The 18,912-nt window shown below is 44.6% G+C and overlaps 1 protein-coding gene across 2 annotated transcripts in view; it reads left to right on the top strand.

The window, feature by feature from the left end:
- Positions 1-10,563: 10,563 nt before the first annotated feature.
- The window catches only part of RASGEF1C (RasGEF domain family member 1C), a 67,313-nt gene continuing 58,964 nt past the window's right edge, over positions 10,564-18,912 (top strand). For both annotated transcript variants that reach the window (XM_033927595.1, XM_033927593.1), the window contains exon 1: positions 10,564-10,679. The gene's annotated coding sequence lies outside the window, so the exon portion shown is untranslated. The remainder of the gene's footprint in view (positions 10,680-18,912) is intronic.

Genomic DNA, 18,912 nt, shown 5'->3' with positions numbered 1-18,912 from the left:
TCGCTTCCGGGACCCGCGCCTAGGAAGTGACATCAGAGGGCGAGCCAACACCGATGTGAGCAGCATGCTGCTCACGCCGGAGAAGTTTAACAGGGAAGGGGGCATTTGGTTAGGGGGGGGCAGGGGAGGAGCTCCGCTCACCCTTACTTACACTACTGATAATAAGGAATTATTTTACTAAGCTGCTGTAAAAAGTAGCCTTAGCACGCCCTAATGTGGGGTTTTTCCTGTACATTAAGGCCATTTTTACCACAGCCAGAAAATGGCCGATTTTTTTTTTCTAAATTAATGTCCGTATGCTAATGTTGCCATTAGCACATAGCCATTACCAAAAATTAACACACGAGCCCTTACTGCCCCCTGTTTTGTAGGTGGTAAGGGCTCCTATGCTAATCAGTTAGTGCATGGTAATGTGGCTTTGCTAACTGATTTCCACTGTCATGCCTCGGACATACACAAAACGCCTCTTATTAATTACCCCCCTGGGTAAAAGCCACTCGAGTGACATGACAGCAGTACGTTTATGGAGGCATGCTCAGAGAATCCCAAAAATGCAAGCTACAAAGAGTATCGGTAAGCAGCCCCCCGGAGACCCAGCACCCTAATTGGATCAAGGAAATTGGATTTTGCTCCTGCACAGCTGTGTACATTGCTCAGGCTTCTGTAGTGAGCGGCTGTCCGATCTTAATGAGAAATACTTGAACTATTTACCTAATGAGACAGAGGTAAATATCTCTAGTATCTGTGAGTTCCAAAAGCAGCTGAAATGGCTGTCGATGACTTGTCATTTGAACTGTGCGCTTGCTTTAAAGAAAATTTACTTTTAAAATGAATTTCACACAAAAGGATATACCACAGAAGAACTTGTGTATGTGTACAGTCAGCCAGCCTATCTTCCATCTGGAATCGATAACAGTAAATGTTTCTCTAATTGGCAATCATTACTCATGGTTCTGGCCAGTGTATTAGAAGTTGTTAATACACAAGAGTTTAGCAATTGCAAGATCGGTGGGACTAACTTAGGGTTAGATTCACTAGGGATACCGTTCGTTTACCGATTTGGTTTGCAAGTCCTCTGCGACCCGATTTCCCTCCTGCAGTATTCACTAACCTGTTTTGTGATCCGATTCCGATCCGCGCATGCAAATGAGGGGAACTGCGTGCAAAGTAGGCAGGGATGCGATTCACGAAACAAATTTGCCGATTCGACGGTGCTCGCCGATCAACCCAAAAAGCGACTGCTGAGGATCAGTCGCTGAAGTCTTTTCAGACTGCCTTCTGCCGCCCTGCTCTCAGCCCTGTCGGCCCCGATCTCCTGCTTCCCCGATCTGCCTGCCTGCCCCGACTCTGCCACCCTTCCCCGCAGGCTTTAAAGCGGGTTAAAACCACAGGCTGTAAAAAAAAAAAAAAGGGGTGGGGGGGGGAAAAGTGCCGGGTCAGAGGTCCAGCGTATGTGCAGATCATGCTGAATTTGTCGGACCTGCCCGGATCGGGCCCGATTGGGCAGGTTATTGAATCTGGTCCTTAGATTATTATATGGAGGGGCATTTTCAAAACATACATCTAAGTCCGATTTGGACGTACGGCGCTAGACATCCATAGTCAGCAGTAAAGAAAATGCCTATTTTTTGAAAGGCAAACCACCATGCGTCTAGAAAATTTTTAAATTATTTTTTTTAAATCCTTTATCTTGGATGTCCAGGCCATTGGGATGCCCAGACGACTTTCTTTATACTACATTTTCAACCAAAATTTTGTCCAAGAACAGAACAAGACCATTTGAACATGTTGAACCCCCCAAAACACTCCAAAATCCCCGCCTGTCTACAACCCCAATAGACCTTATGGCTGCAGGTGGCACCTATATGGCAGTAGAGTAGGGTTTTCTTGGGTGGAGGGGTTGGTGGGCTCATGAATGTAGTGGTTAGAGTGGCTTATGGAGCCTGCTACTCCTCTCTATGGTTCACTAGCCCACCCCCCAGGCTTTTTAAGACACGTGTGCAGCTCTACTAGGCTTTCCTATACCAGGTGCTGATGTTCTGGAGACAGGTATGCACGTTTTATATTCTGATCTTTGTGGGTGTGAGGTGAGCACTGGAGGAGTGTGGGTGTCTTACCTTGATGCATGCAGTGGTCAACTGGTCAGTTTGGACACCTTTTCTGGCGCTTGGACCCTTCTGAAACAGGTCTAGTTCCAAACGTATTAGGTTCTGTCCAGGATGTCTTGTAAAATGTTTGATTTTCGCTGCAAGACGTCCATGGCTAACCCGCCCTTGAGACCGGAAATTGTGTCGGAAGAGAAGCTTCCGCCCACACACGCGCGACTGCAGGCCGGCTTGAGCAATTTCCTTTACTGACGCGCCGCAAAGGTAAGAGGGAGGGAGATAGATTAGGATGGAGGGGGCCGCGCGTGATCGGTGACCGCGCGCGTTCTCTCCCTTAACTGCGGGGATAAGGCCATTCACTGCTCCACGGGGCGGTGAGTGGCCTTGTCCCTATGCTCGCAGTGAGCACCCCCCCCCACCGTTTCAGTGGGCAACAGCCTCCGTGTCATTCTCTACTCTGAACATACAGAAGCTGGAACACCTCGCTAGACGTACAGAAAGATGGTTTTGATTATCGGCACTTGGACATTCTGGAATTAGGACGTCCAGGATGCTTTTTGGGCCCCATATATTTACTGCCTACTACGTACAGCATTCTGAAAGGGGTTTTACAACACTGTTTAATTCCCATTCGGTATTTACGTGCTATTTATCTCGATCATTATGGCACATATCCATCAGATATGATCGTTGCAGCTAATGATACGTTTTTCTGCCCTCGCTCTCAAGAGAGGATTTGTGCAATTGTGTTCTAAATTGAGGTTCTTTTGCAAAGTGATGTTTTAATAGAAATTTCCTTTCCAAGCCGTAGCAGCACTCTGTTTATCTACTGAGAATTTAACCTTCTCCCATATGTTTATGTTTATTAAAATTCTTATATCCTGCTTTACGATACAAATAAATAGACTGCTGTAAGTGGTTTAAAAAAATTTTATTTTATTTTTTTAAAACCTCCATAAAATCAAAAAAGACTAACATAAAACGACTTGGATTCAAGAAAGGTTTTCCTTCAGTTCCCCCTCACTTTCTATCAGTTATAATTCTAACCCTTCTTCCCTTTTGTTCCCGTTCGTCAATGTCTTTAAAAATTGTCCTGTCTCCTGGTTTGTTTCTGTTTAAATTTGTATTTTATTTGGCACATGGTTTTGGCGTTTTTGTACACCGCCTAGAAGGCTTGATTGGGCGGTATAAGACATTTTAAATAAACTTGATAAAACCGGCCTTCTCCAAGAAAAACTCCTAACAACTTGAACCAATGTCCAATCACTTTCTGATCCTGCTATTAAATCAGGAGATGAAGAGGAAGGTTTTTTTTTAACACTTCTTAAATATCTGCACGAAGTTCCCTTGGTAAGCTATTCCACCAAATGGGCCATTACAAAGAACTTCATGGGCTTGCACGGTCTGTGTCTTTATATGGCCGTTTGGTGGAGGATGGGCTGGGGAAGGCTTCAATGGCTGGGAGGGTGTAGATGGGCTGGAGTAAGTCTTAACAGAGATTTCGGCAGTTGGAACCCAAGCACAGTACCGGGTAAAGCTTTGGATTCTTGCCCAGAAATAGCTAAGAAGAAAAAATTAAAAAATTTAAATTGAATCAGGTTGGACAGACTGGATGGACCATTCGGGTCTTTATCTGCCGTCATCTACTATGTTACTATGTTATTCTTTCCTCTTTTACTTCTTTAATTGTTGGAATCTCCAGAAGATATTCTTGGCCATGAAGATCTAAAAAGGTGAATATGGACATAATTTGATACGTTGCTAAACTTAATCCTGGCATCGGGATTTTAGCTTCATTCTATGGTTAAATCTGGATTTTCAGAAGGAATTATTCTGTCTAAAGAAGTGAGCAAGCTTTGTCCATGGGCCACATTGATGGCCCTGCCTTGATGGAAGAAAGAAGTTTAGGGATCCCACCATAACTCCAGTTAATGAAGCAGTAGGAAGGTTATTCATTCTGTCTGACATATGTCTGACAAGTGGAAATTACCTTTTTTTTTTTTTCCACTTCATGCCTGGGAAAACCCCTTCCACAAGCCAGATGCAACCCATGGGCCATGGTTGACCCCTGTCTAGTTGTGTATTTAATTATGTAGATCTCTGTAGTAGCTACTCAAGAATATAGTACTTCACTTGTAGAGGTCAGTGCTGTATACAGGAAGTGCCCAGGTTAAGAATGGGTTCCATTTTTTAAACCGTTCTTAAATTGAATTTGTATTTAACTCTGATCCTAGTATTCTTCCCACCTTCTCCACCTCCTTGAGGTCCCTCTTGCATCCTTTTCCATTCATCCCATTGTTCCCTCTCCACCACCACCACCACATCCAACATTACTCCCTCTCATCTCTCTCTTCCCCAAGATCTCTATGGGTGCCATCACAAGACAAACAACCAAGAATTTTAGGGTTCCTGCGTTATCGATGGCCTCTACTTTACAATAATATATATTTTAAATTATGTCTTCTCAATAAAATACATTCATTTCTTCAATTTGAAAATTCAGTTACATAGTATAGGAGTCTACACAATTTTATATCGGAGTACCATAATAAAATAAATACAGACATATTCAATAATTATGGTGCAAATATTATAGATAAGGTATGTCACCAATAGACTGTATTAATAGGCATCACAAAAATCAAATTATGATTTTTCTGGAGCCACAAAATACAATCGAGAAATCAATTTAAATTGTTCATGGCTTCCTAGTTTGAATTTTTTTAAATAACTATAACCATTTTACATTTCACTTTCATGTGTTTAGAACTCTTCATTCCAATTTTATAATACATAATACTTTTTAGAGCAATAATGATTATTTTCAGGATTGATGTTCTTATTAAATGCATGCGCACATAATATTATAAGAACAGCCTTACTGGATCAGACCAATGATCCGTCAAGCCCAGTAGCCCATTCTCACGGTGGCCAATCCAGGTCACTAGTACCTGGCCAAAACCCAAAGAGTAGCAACATTCCAGCATCTCAAAGAAAAGCAAGATTCCGGAACCCCAATGAGAGCAACAGTCCAGAGCTGAGATTGTGATGTCATAATGCCTCAGTCCACAGTGCCTCAGAGCCAACCTCATCAGTGATGTCACAATGGCTTACTAGATTGTCCTCACATAAGAACAGCCATACTGGGTCAGACCAAAGGTCCATCAAGTCAAGTAGCCTGTTCTCACGGTGGCCAATCCAGGTCACTAGTACCTGGCCAAAGCCCAAAGAGTAGCAACATTCCATTCAGAATCCTAAAGAATAACAAGATTCTGGAATCTCAAAGAGTAACAAAAGATTCTGGAAACCCAAACAGTAGCAACATTCGATGCTACCGATCCAGGGCAAGCAATGGCTTCCCCCAGGTCTTTCTCAATAATAGACTAAGGACCTTTCCTCCAGAAAATTATCTAAACCTTACTTAAAACTAGCTAAGTTAATCATTCTTACCATAACCTCTGGCAATGCATTCCAGAGCTTAACTATTCTCTGAGTGGAAAAATATTTCCTCCTATTGGTTTTAAAAGCATTTCCCTGTAACTTCATCGAATGTCCCCCAGTCTCTGTAATTTTTCATGGAGTGAAAAATCGATCCACTTGTACCCGTTCTACTCCACTCAGGATTTTGTAGACTTCAATCCTATCTCCCCTCAGCCGTCTCTTTTCCAAGCTGAAGAGTTTCAAGTTTCAAGTTTATTAGATGACTTGATTAACCGCTTAATCCAAATTTCTAAGCGGTGTACACTTAAAATTTACATATGTTAGGGAACAAAACAGTCCATAAAATTAATAAATAAGATTAATATACTAAAAATTAACATTGCTAAACAATAGGTAAGGAGGGCTGAAATACAATTCGTAAAGAAAAGGAGAGACATCAAGGGAAAATACAAAAGGGTAATAAGACATATAAGGGGAATAAAATAAACCAAAGCAATAAGATAACAGATTAATTTGCGAATGCATCTTTAAAAAGAAAAGTTTTTAACTCATTTTTAAATTTCGCAAACTCCTTCTCCTCCCGTAAAAACATAGGGAGGGCGTTCCAAGTCTGCGGTGCTGTACAAGAGAAGATAAATTGTCTCCTCATATTAATAACTTTTAGTGAGGGAATAGATAAAAGATTCTGTTCGCTAGATCGTAAGATTCTCTTTGCAGAATAAGGGATAAGTAATCTAAATAAAAAAGCTGGGGTCTTATTATATAAGGTTTTAAAAATAATTGTACATAATTTATGAGTAATTCTATATATGACTGGAAGCCAATGAGCCTTTTTGAGGAGTGGTGTTACATGAGCCCTAACCGTTTTAGTCTTTCCTCGTACGAGAGGAGTTCCATCCCCTTTACCATCTCGGTCGCTCTTCTCTGAACCTTTTCTAGCACCACCATATCTTTCTTGAGATAAGGAGACCAGGATTGGACGCAATACTCCAGATGAGGTTGCACCATTATACCTACTATATACTGCCTCAAGTGAATCCCTTCATTAACCCCTTCCCACCTTTTTCAAAGCTGCGTTGGGCTTTTTTTATTGCCAGCTGTGGTAGTGTTATCTCTGACACTCGTAGAATTCCTTTGAGGGTCGGAGCTAATACCGCCCTGACCGGCAACAAAAAAAGCCTAATGCGGCTTCATAAACGGGGTCCTAAGGTGGTTAATAAAATCCCAACATATCGACCCAAAACTAAACATTTTTCCACCAAAACAAATTAAATAAGAAATCATGGAAACAACATATCAAAGAGACAATTTCTAGTGCACACCCTTAGTAGACATTTGTCATATAATTACCCTCTACAACCACTCAGTCATCCACATGTGCAGACAAACCCACTATTGTGTAGTCTAGAGGTGCCTGCAGGGAGATTGAAATTCATACAAGAAATAATAATATAACACCATTTCAAAATCGAATCTGATTACAATGAGAATTATTCATGAGGAAGTAGGGCGGGCAGGCAGTCAACAAAAACAGTCCCTGAACAGAAGTATTCTAAGGATCCTGCAGTACATCTAAAGGCACTTGGGTTTTCTAAAATGCTCTGGGTGATATGGTAGAGTTTGATGGTACTAGGTGTGTTGTAGAGGAGTGTTGCTGTTGGTGTGTCCATGGGCGTACAAGGGGTTACACTTCCCCCTCCATATTCGCGGGGGTTCGTGGCAGAACCGGCCCGCGAATATTAAAAATACCGTGAATAATTTTCAGGTCGGTTCTGCCCCTAACCCCCGCTTCCCCCGGCTATTTTAAACCCTGAAAGCCCCCCCTCCCTTAAGCCTTTCCTGGTGGGCTAGCGGGTTTTCGGGGCAGAAGCGATCTTCCTACGCTCCTGCCCCGTGCAGATCGCTCACAGGAAATGGCTGCCTTGAGCTCCCGTAGTCTCTCGAGCCATTTCCTGTGAGTGATCTGCACGGGGCAGGAGCGTGGGAAGATCGCTCCTGCCCCGAAAACCCACTAGACCACCAGGTAAGGCTTAAGGAGGGGGGGGGGGGGCTTACAGGGCTTAAAATAGCCTGAGAAATGAAAATGTATTTTTTTGATCTAAAACCGCGAATAAGCGAATCCGTAGATACGGAATTCGCGAATATGGAGGGGCGAAGTGTAATTACTGGAAGCATACAGATCGGAATTCTTTGCAGACCAGGCACAAGTAGTGGCTTGAGAGTAAGGTATTCTCAGGCTAAAATGTAGAGCACCGAAAGAAGCATTTAGAACAGGCTTGTGGCCCCTGATAGAAAAAGCTCTGACATCTCACGTTTGTAACATTCACAGAGCCAAAATACATGCACACATGTGTACTTAAGCTCTCTTGAGAATCGTACACTTGCATACTCTGAGAATATCCCACCACATCGTTCACCCAGCTACAGGAACTCGGTGGGATTCCTGCTTCCCCGTGTGACTCGGTTATCTGCAAGCATGAGCCACACGATGGCAAAAGTTCAGGTTGGTCCCACGGTTTCAAGGTATCCCACTGAGCTTCTGAGGGCCAGCTAAAAGCACTTGGTGGGCTGATTTCCAGCCCATAGGCTGTAGGATGGATGTCTAATTTAGACTGACCTGAATTTGTTTCATGAAAACCTCGGTTATAAAAACACTGGTGATTTTTTGTCAGCAGGTGCTGAAAGAGTGAATGAGTGCAACTGTTTTCTGGAGGCCTGGATTAAGAAATTTTGCAACAAGTGTTCTTAATAAAGTGATCTGTGTTGAAAGAAACACATGGTACTCTCGGATGACAAATGACTTCATTTAAGTCAGGGATGTCCAATGTCGGTCCTCGAGGGCCGCAATCCAGTCAGGTTTTCAGGATTTCCCCAATGAATATGCATTGAAAGCAGTGCATGCACATAGATCTCATGCATATTCATTGGGGAAATCCTGAAAACCCGACTGGATTGCGGCCCTCGAGGACCGACATTGGACACCCCTGATTTAAGTGCTGATGAAGCTTTACTAGAACAGTGGTTCCCAACCCTGTCCTGGAGGAACACCAGGCCAATTGGGTTTTCAGGCTAGCCCTAATGAATATGCATGAAGCAAATTTGCATGCCTATCACTTCCATCATATGCAAATATCTCTCATGCATATTCATTAGGGCTAGCCTGAAAACCCGATTGGCCTGGTGTTCCTCCAGGACAGGGTTGGGAATCACTGTACTAGGACACTGGAAAACACAGCATAAGGCAGGGGTAGGGAACTCCGGTCCTCGAGAGCCGTATACCAGTCGGGTTTTCAGGATTTCCCCAATGAATATGCATTGAAAGCAGTGCATGCAAATAAGATCTCGTGCATATTCATTGGTGAAATCCTGAAAACCCGACTGGAATACGGCTCACGAGGACCGGAGTTCCCTACCCCTGGCACAAGGGCACAGTAGGATTTATTTAAATTGTGTCGGCAATGTTTATATGATTATGTACCGATGCTAAGATCTCCTTTTTACGAAGCCGCTTTAGTGGCTTTATCGCACGTACATTTTTTTAGCGCGCGTTAACTCCCGCTCTAGCCGCAAAACTACCACCTGCTCAAGAGGAGGCGATAGCCGCTAGCGCGGCCGGCAAATTAGCACGCGCTATTTCGCGTGTTAAACCGCTAACGGGGCTTCGTAAAAGGAGCCCTAAGAAACTTAAAAAAAAAAAAAAATCATTCAAAAAGATGGTTGAACTGTAGGTATGCATAGGATTCCAAGACGGCGTTATTGTGAGACTTGCCGCAAGATACATTGATTCTCTTTGTCAGCTTTGTGGCATAAATCCACGCTCCCGGTATAGGGAAATGGAAAGGAATATCCCAGGCGGCTCCCGTACTAGGGGTATCGCCAGCAGATCAGAAGGACGAGTACTTTGTTTAGGTTACGAATGCATCTTTGGAAAGGAAAGCTTTAAGGCCAGATTTAAACTTCAGGAGACGGATTTCTTGCCTGAGTTTAATGGGGAGGGCATGCAAAAAAAAACTGTGGAGATGATGTTCAAGATGCAGGCTTTATTTAAAAGTACAATTTAATAATCAGCGTAATATATATCTAGGACCCAAAACGTTGGGAGCTATGGACCTAACACGGTCATTGTTTTGACAATGCTGTCTTCAGGGTTCCCTAAAGATCCCGATATAAATTAGAGAATGACACGGGGGAAAAAATCTGTCCCTATCACGGCTCCGGTGATCCGTCCCCTACACCTCCCCATCCCCGCAGCATCCACCCTTCTCTCTCGCCACCTCACCGCCCTTCAGCAGCCAGAGAATCTCCCTCCCTCCCCCTTAACTTCGTGGCACTTTAGTAAAAAAAAAAAAAACTTACTGAAGCTGGTGAAGCCTGCCTGCAGTCACGTGTGTGTGGGCAGAAGCTTCTCTGACGCAACCAGAAGTTGCGTCGGAGGAGAAGCTTCCGCACACACACACGCGACTAATTTAAGGTCCATGGGTAAAGAATACATGAAAATTGGAGTTTCCTGAGAGATTGCAATAGCGTTTACAGAGGGGAATATCGTAGAGAGAGAGGGTGGTCTGTTTTAGTCGGTGAATTTGTCGAACAGGACGGTTTTAACTGATTTTCGGAATGCATTGTAAGTGAGCTTGGGTTCGTTTATGCCGTTTCTCAGCCAGACTTGCTGTCTATTCGCTTGGAACATGAAGGTTCTATCCAGGAAGGATTTGTATCTGCAGCCTGAGATCTTTGGGTATGCAAAGATATTTTGGTTTCTGGTCGCTCGTGTGGGATTGTGTAGAATGAAGTGTGTTTGCAGATAGGAAGGTGCTAATGACCAGACTTGTTTGAAACAGATACATGCAAATTTGAATAGTATTCGCGCTTCTATTGGTAGCCGGTGCAGTTTTTTATAGTAGGGGCTAATGCGGTCTTTTTTTTCTCAGTCCGAAGATTAAGCGAACAGCGATGTTTTGTACTAATCAATTTTTTTTTTACTGTTTTTTTTTTGTGGGATACCCAGGTAGATGATGTTGCAGTAGTCAAGGATGGATAGGATCGGCGATTGCATCAGCAACCTGAAGGATGTTGAGTCAAAGTATTTTTTAATGGTCCTTAGCTTCCACAGCGTGTAAAAACACTTTTTCACCAGTAAGTTTGTGTGGTCAGCCATGTTTAGGTGTGTATCTAGAGTGATACCCAGTATTTTTATGGTATTGGATATAATATAATGTAGAAAATATAATATAATGCAGAAAATACTGGCATGACAGGGAAAGAAGTAACGCTGGCCCCAGTATATATGATCTATACCAGTGTTCTTCAACCACCGGTCCATGGACCAGTGCCAGTTCACAGAAATTTCCTGCCGGTCCACAGGTCCAGCACGTGCATCAGGCCCAAAACAGTGTTCTTTAACCGCCGGTCCACGGTGCGATCGATGCGGGGTTATCTTCGAGCCAGCTCCTTCTTCCTAACTGATTCAGTGCACAAAGCCAAGGGCAATGGTTCCTACAGGCCCATAGAGATTTAAAGGGCTTCGGGGCTGTTGCTGCAAGGCTTTGTAAAAGAGACCAATAGTTCATTTGGGCAGTTTTTCCCTCTTGATGTTGCAACGTCAGAGGGAAGGCTTCCAGATGAGGCACGGGATGTGCAAGGTGCAATTAGTACTATTATGGGGGCGGGGTCTGGGTTGGAGATTAGGTAGAGATGGGTGGGGTCTGGCCCACAACTTAGCCCAGTGTTCTTCAACCGCCGGTACACGGACCGATGCAGGTCCACGGAATAATTCTTTTAATTCTGCCGGTCCATAGGTGTAAAAAGGTTGAAAAACACTGATCTATACACCATATATGCTCATACCTCGTTCACTCCAGTATTTTTAGAAACCATTCGATCCTCAGCAAGGTCACCTTCCCACTCAATATATATTCATAGTGGGCGGCTTTATACTTCAATTCGTCATTGGTCTGCAGAATGGAGTGTCAGTTATGAGGGAGTGATAGCCTTGAGAAAACCGCTGGTAACACATGGGTGAAACATGTCGGTTATCTCCCTCTTTCTGCGAATTGAGACCAGAAGTTAAATTTAATAAAGCTAAGTAAATTATTTTTGGTTAAAAATTATAAATTATTCAAGATAAGAAATGAAAATGGAAATTTTTTATAAATGAATTAAAGTATAAGTGATCCAATGACGAATTGAGGTATAAAGCCGCCCACTATGAATATATGAGTGGGAAGGTGGCCTTGCTGAGGATCGAATGGTTTCTAAAAATACTGGAGTGAATGAGATATGAGCATATTTGGTGTATAGATCATACATACTGGAGCCAGCGATATGTTATTGCCTCTTTCTCGAATATTTAAATAAGTTGAGTGCCTCTTTTCTAATTTAGAGAAAGAAGTATTACGTAGAACAGATAAAATACATCAAGTTGCATATAAGGAACCTGATTGAAAAAAATGAAGCAGAACGCATTAAGATACCAGCCTATCGATGTTGCTATTGAAAATTGATGTAAAGACGATACCGTAGAGCACATTTTCACTTTGCATGCAAGGAATTTTGTAGCACACACAGTTGGGCACTTCAACGCTTGCTCGTAAAAAATAAGCCTGTTTTTACTTATTGACGAGTCTACAAGTAACCCGAATCGGGCACTCCCCTCATCGCGTTTCAGCGCTCCATGGGTGGGGTTAAGGCGGGCTACGATAGATTTCCAGAAGAAAGGAGGGGAAAAAAAGATGTGCGAGACTTGTTTCTGGCAAAGAAAAGCAGCTTCCTAGGGAAATCCCAAAAGTGCCACGCTTCCAGCTTTGAACCCTGATGAAGTTCGGAAGTAGGGCAGCTTATGGGCGGTGTCTCCAGTTGCAATTAAAACTAAAAAAAAACCCAACCCCACAAAAGAGCTTTCTTTATGCTGCTTTTTCAGAGCTGGTCTGAGGAATCTGCTTTGCTGATGAATATTCTGAGCATTCATTTTGATGACTTTCAAGGGTAGGCCTAAGCCTCGTCCGTCCTGATGCAAAGATAGTGGGTGTTCTAAGTCGGTGTTTCTCATCTCGGTCCTGGAGTACCCCCTTGCCGGTCGGGTGTTCAGGATATCCACAATGAATATGCATAAACTTGATTTGCATACACTGCCTCCATTATCTGCAAACTTCTTTCATTCATATTTACATTACATTACATTAGGGATTTCTATTCCGCCATTACCTTGCGGTTCAAGGCGGATTACAAAAGGTTAATTTAAAAAAAACAGAGTTACAATGATTAGCAAGAGAGGTAAGTTGTAGATCTTATAAACATTTAGCGGGTTGTTGAGGGTGAGGTGGTTTGTAAAAAGAGTTAATAGGTGGTCATAGTGGAAGTTCTTTTGTTATTATTAGTGCAGTAATGGGTAGGTCAAATGTCAGTTTTAGAGTTATTAAACGGTCGTGATGTTATTGCTGCTTCAGGAATTTCTTGAAAAGTGTGGTTTTTATTTCTTTTCTGAACGTCCTATAGTCTGGGGTGGTCATCAAGAGGTTGGAGATCTTGTTGTCCAGCCTTGCGGCTTGGGTGGCTAGGAGGCCGTCGTGTAGTTTTGTTCTTTTTACTTCCTTGATTGGGGGGGGTATGAATGGGGAGTGCGTTTTTCTGTGTCTTGTAGTGGGTGCTTGGATGAGGCGATTGTTCAAGTATGATGGGCTGTCTCCGTGTAGGGTTTTAAATAATATGCAGTAGAATTTGAATTGGATTCTTTCTTGGATTGGAAGCCAATGTGAGTTGATGAAGGCTTCAGTGATGTGGTCATGTTTTTTCAGTGAGTAGATGAGTCTCAATGCTGTATTTTGGATTGTTTGGAGTTGTTTGATCGTAGTTGCAGGGCAAGGAAGGAAGAGGATGTTGCTTTGGATATCCCAAAAACCTGACTGGCAGGACTGAGTTGAGAAACACTGACTAGGTGAACCACTGCCTTATAACCCTCTCAATTAGCTTTCAGGTCCCAAACCTTGCAGTTCACCCAACACTTCTCTCAAGCTGAGGGGAGACGGCTGAGGGGAGATATGATTGAAGTCTACAAAATCTTGAGTGGAGTAGAATGGGTACAAGTGGATCATTGTATTTTGGGTTGGTTTTTTTTTACTCTGTCAAAAATTACAAAGACTAGGGGGACACTCGAAGTTTCACGGAAATACTTTTAAAACCAATAGGGTTGCGAAAGCTGTGCTCAGCAACGCAACGTGACCTGGCGATTTCATCGAGAAAAGAGCTGTGCCTGCAGGCGGTGAGAATGGGGGCATTCTTGTGTTGTGGTCCAGAAGAGTGGAATAGACTCCCGCCTTACATGAAACATCAAAAAAATTTGGATGCCTTTAAGAAACTGTTGAAAAGACATCTGTTTAGTTGTATGAAATACACAGTATGAGATGTTTGTCGGTGAAAATCTGAGTTGCATTAGGTTGCTTGAGATCGATTCTTGGTATCGGAAAAGTGATTGGTATTGCTATTAATATCAGGCTGGCATTTTATTTTGATTTTAGGCTAAGTATGATGTATACCAGGGGTGCCCACACTTTTTTGACTCGCAAGCTACTTTTAAAATGACCAAATCAAAATGATCTACCAACAATAAAATTTTAAAAAAACACAACGCACACTGTACGCATAGAATTGTTAATTATCATTCCTATTCTGGGGTTTTTTCAAAGAGGTCAAAGCAGATGACTCTATGCACTCAGTAACAACCATACAAAAATAGACAAAACCCACCCCCCTCCCTTTTTACTAAACCACAATAGCAGTTTTTAGCGCAGGGAGCTGCGCTGAATGCCCAGCGCTGCTCTGGACGCTCATAGGCTCCCTGCGCTGAAAACCACTAATGTGGTTTAGTAAAAGAGGACCATATTGTAAAATATAGACAGCAGATATAAATTCAGACACATTTTGATCACTAAATTTAAAATAAAATCATTTTTCCTACCTTGTCTGGTGATTTCATGAGTCTCTGGTTGCACTTTCTTCTTCTGATTGTGCATCCAATCTTTCTTTCAGCCTTTATGCTTCCTCTCCTCCAAACCTCATTCTCTCCCCCAACTTTTTCTTCCTCTCTCCCTGCCCTTTCTTTCTTTCTCTCTTCATGCCCCCTTTCTTTTTTCCCTATTTCTTTTCTTTCCTTCTGTCTCCCTGCCTGCCCCCTTTCTTTCTTTCTCCCTGCCCTTCCCCAAGCCACTGCCACTGCCGCTGCCATCGGGGAACAGGACCCAAACGCCACCAACGGATAACAGGCCCCAAAGCCGCCGCCGCCCCATGCTCTCTCTGCTTCGGGCCGATCAATCTTCCTCTCCCCGACGTCAATTCTGCCGTCGGAGAGGAAGTTCCGCCCAGCCAGGCAGCGATTGGCTGGCCCGAACTTCCTCTCCGACGGCAGAATTGACGTCGGGGAGAGGAAGATTGATCGGTCCGATAGATCGCCAAGGCAAAGGGAGTCCTGGATGATCGACTCACTTTGCCTTGGCGAGCTACCGGTCGATCACGATCGACCTGTTGGGCACCCCTGATGTATACACTTCTCAGTCGCTGTGATAGGGGATTAACAGAACCGCAAATACAGAAAAACTGTGAATAACGTTTTCATGTTATTCGCTGGGTTTTGTTTTTTTTTTTTAATTAAAAACTATCGTGAATATAGTGAAACTGCGAATAACATGGTGGGAGACCTGGCCTGTTTCTGAAGGAGAGGCAAAACACGGTGAAGAAATTGCTGGGAATCGGCTCTCTCTCTATGCAAGCTGATGTAATTTGGGGGGAGGCGCCAGCAAGCTAAAAACCGTGAATAATGGCTGTTCATGCTGGATGTTTCTAGTATGTAGATGTCCATCTTGCCTATTTTCAAGCAGGAAATCGTGACATAGTTCCTGTTCGAAAATACCTGTGAGATGGATGCCCATTTTGGACCTTAACGTTCCTATTCTGACACGAACGTACTTTTCAATCCGTAAAGTTAGGATTTATATCGTTACACCCACAGAGCTGGTAGCTATGATTAAAATCCAAATATTTAACTTCTTTCCATTCTCTGTGGCAAGTTTTATGCCAGTGGTGCAATGCAAAGTTTGTTTATTGTTTCTAATAAAAAAAAAAAAAAAAAAATGAAAAGCTTGTAAAGTGCTCCCCGAAGAGCTGTCCCAGTTCTATTTATCACTTTGATCAAATGCTGCAATTCTTGGAGTTGGTACAAACCCCTCCCCCCCCCCCAGCATTTTATTGCAATACATGAAGTGTGATTTTGTGAGAATTGTGGCAGCCCCAAGACTGAACATGAACTGTTTGCAAAGAAGTTTATTCAAAGCAGTGTATTAAAAAGAGCAATCATTTGAAGCATGTTGGTGCCAGAGAGACAATTACCGTATTTTCACGCATATAACGCGCGCGTTATACACGATTTTACAAACTGAGCGTTATACATGCGAGCGCGTTGTACAAATTTTTTTTTTACATAGTTCCCCCCCCCCCCCGACGTCCGATTCACCCCCCCGCAGGACCGCTCGCACCCCCACCCCGAAGGACCGCTCGCACGCACTCCCACCTGCACCCCCACCTCCATTGGGAGGGATGGTTAATCTGTTGGCTAGGGTGGTGAGCAGTGGGGAGTCCCTGCTCAAAAGAGCTTACAATCTAAACCAGGGGTCTCAAAGTCCCTCCTTGAGGGCCGCAATCCAGTCGGGTTTTCAGGATTTCCTGAGATCTATGTGCATGCACTGCTTTCAATGCATATTCATTGGGGAAATCCTGAAAACCCGACTGGATTGCGGCCCTCAAGGAGGGACTTTGAGATCCCTGATCTAAACAGACAAGGGTTATGGATTGAAGGCTATGTCAAAAAGGTGGGGTTTCAGTCTGCTTTTAAACAAGGGAAGGAGTGTGCCCAAAATGGCAAGGAGAAATCAAGATCAAGAATGCCTATTTAGTATCACATCGTACCTTATGCTGCGAGTTTATCTTGTTGGGCAGCCTGGACTAGGATTACCTGATTTTTTTTATTTCCCCCACCCTCCTGCCCGACAGTGATTTGTTCCATGCTTTTCAAAACCTGGACAAAGTGCCGGGTTTTGAAAAGCCATCCAGACCCCTGGACATGGCCTCAAAAGGAGGAGATGTCTGGGGAAATCCGGACTTCTGGTAACCCTAGACTGGGCCATACAGGTGTTTATCTGCAGTTATCTATTGTGTGACTACTAGTATTTTAGCCCATTACATTAACGGCTGCTAGAATATATGTCTGTGTGTCTTTATTTCTGTCTCTCTCTCCCTCCCGTTGTCTGTCTGTCTCTCTCCCTGGCCCCCTTTGTCTGTCTGTCTTTTTGTGTCTCTCCCTGCCCCTGTGTCTTTCTTATTTTCTTTCTATCTATCTGTCTCTCTCCCTGCCTCCTATGCAGCAGCATTTCTCTCCCACCACTTCCCTGTGCAGCAGCCACAGCAGCATTCCCTCCCCTTCCATTTCCCTCCCCCCCACTTCCCTGTGCAGCAGAAGCATTTCCCCTACCCCCCCTTTCCCTTCCCGCGGTCTGGCCGGCTCCCTTAGTCCCTTCCCACGGTCCCGACAAACCTTCCGATTCCAGCAGCGTCTGCAGCATTCTACACACTGCTGCTCCGGGGCCTTCTACTGCCCAGCAAATCAGGGCAGTAGAAGGCCCCGAAGCAGCGTGTGTAGAGTACTTCTTGAATCGGAAGGTTTCAGGACCCGCAGCCCTTACCGGACCCGAAGCGAGTTCTGGGGGTTTTGGATTATTTTACGCAGGCCCATCCGGACCAGGAGAAGAAGCCTGGGAGCCAGGAATTAAAGTCCATTGGGGGAGGGGAGGAGAGCAGCTCCTCTCCCTTCCAGCTCCGGTCTGGCCCCCACTGACGTCGCCCTGGCCAGTTCACACTCCGAAGCTGCGGGAGACGCGGCGCTGTACGGCCTCTTCTTTCTGCTGCCGCGAGCGTGGGCCACGCGCATGCGCACTCCTACCTGCGGGTCCCTACAGCATACGGAAAACGGGAGCACGCAGGTGGGAGTGCGCATGCGCGCTTAGGGCTTTATTATATTAGATGTTACAGGCAGAGGCTTTTATATTGATCTTCATAGGTAACAGGGTGCCTTAATGGTGCAACAAAATGAAAGTCCTCTAACTGTTTTCCATTTCCACCCATTAGCTGGCTGTTCCTATCCTAAAATCAAGTTATGCAGTTGTCACTCTGGTTTTCAGATGACCTTTGTCCAATCTTCAGACTCAATTTCATTAGCTGCATTTCCAAATGCATAAAATCCAGGCTTTTGCTGGCCCTTTCCCATTAGCAAATGCTGCAGCCGATCTTAAATAGGGCCCGCGGGATTTTATAGATTTTAACGGACTTGAAAATTGGATTTATGGTCTCTGCGCAACGGTTCTGCTTTAAGGGGAGGAGGAGGAGGATCAAAACCGTGTTTTCCTTCGCCTTTGCCATTTGTGCTGCAGGCATTCCTGCGTGAGGCAGAGCATGTCATTAAAGATTTATGATAAATAGTCGCTGCTCTCCGAGGCAGGAAGGCAGAGGTGATGCCCGGCATGCTAATACTGAGTGCAACCGAAGCTCCCTCTTCACCGTGTGTAATAGAAGGCTCGTTGGCAGGGCGCAAGGTTTCATCAAGTTTGGCTGAATGAGGGTGCCGTCACCTTGCAAGCATTTCAGGACTGTTTCCGTTTTAATTCTACAAGGCTTATTCGCGCCCCCCCCCCCCCACTTACCCCTCCCTCTTGTGAAACTATCCCTGAAATGCTTTCATGTTTATATATATATAAATATATATATACACCTTGGAACACGAGCATAATCCGTTCCAGGAGCATGCTCGTAATCCAAAATGCTCGTTTTCCCCCCCCCCGAGAACCGGCATTGCTCCCTTCAAAGGCCCCCCTCCCCGCGATCAGGCACACCCCCCCCGCCACGATCCGATCTGACCCCCCCCCCCCCGCCACGATTGGGCACCCCCCCCGACACGATCCGACATCCCCCTCGACACAATTGGGCACTCCCCCGCCGCTTCTTACCCTCATCTGGACATTCTTGGCCTACTCGTCTGCTGGGCCTTGAGCATCTGAGCATGTGCCCAGATGAGGGTAAGAAGCGGTGGGGGGGTGCCCAATTATGTCAGGGGGATGTCTGATCGTGTCGGGGGGTGCCCAATTGTGTCGGGGGGGGGGTCGGATCGTGGCGAAGGGGGTGCCAAATCGTGTCGGGGGAGTCGGATCGTGGCAGGGGGTGTGCCGGATCACAGGGGGGGGGGGGTATAGTGAATACTCATAAGATCATGAAGGGTATAGTGAAGGTAGAGAGGGACAGATTCTTCAGACTGGCGGGGGCAGCAAAAACTAGA

The sequence above is a fragment of the Geotrypetes seraphini genome, chromosome 18 (assembly GCF_902459505.1).
Source record: "Geotrypetes seraphini chromosome 18, aGeoSer1.1, whole genome shotgun sequence".
NCBI classification, from domain to species: Eukaryota; Metazoa; Chordata; class Amphibia; order Gymnophiona; family Dermophiidae; genus Geotrypetes; species Geotrypetes seraphini.
Note: the sequence above shows the minus strand (reverse complement) of the source record. Positions and strands in the feature narration are given on the sequence as shown.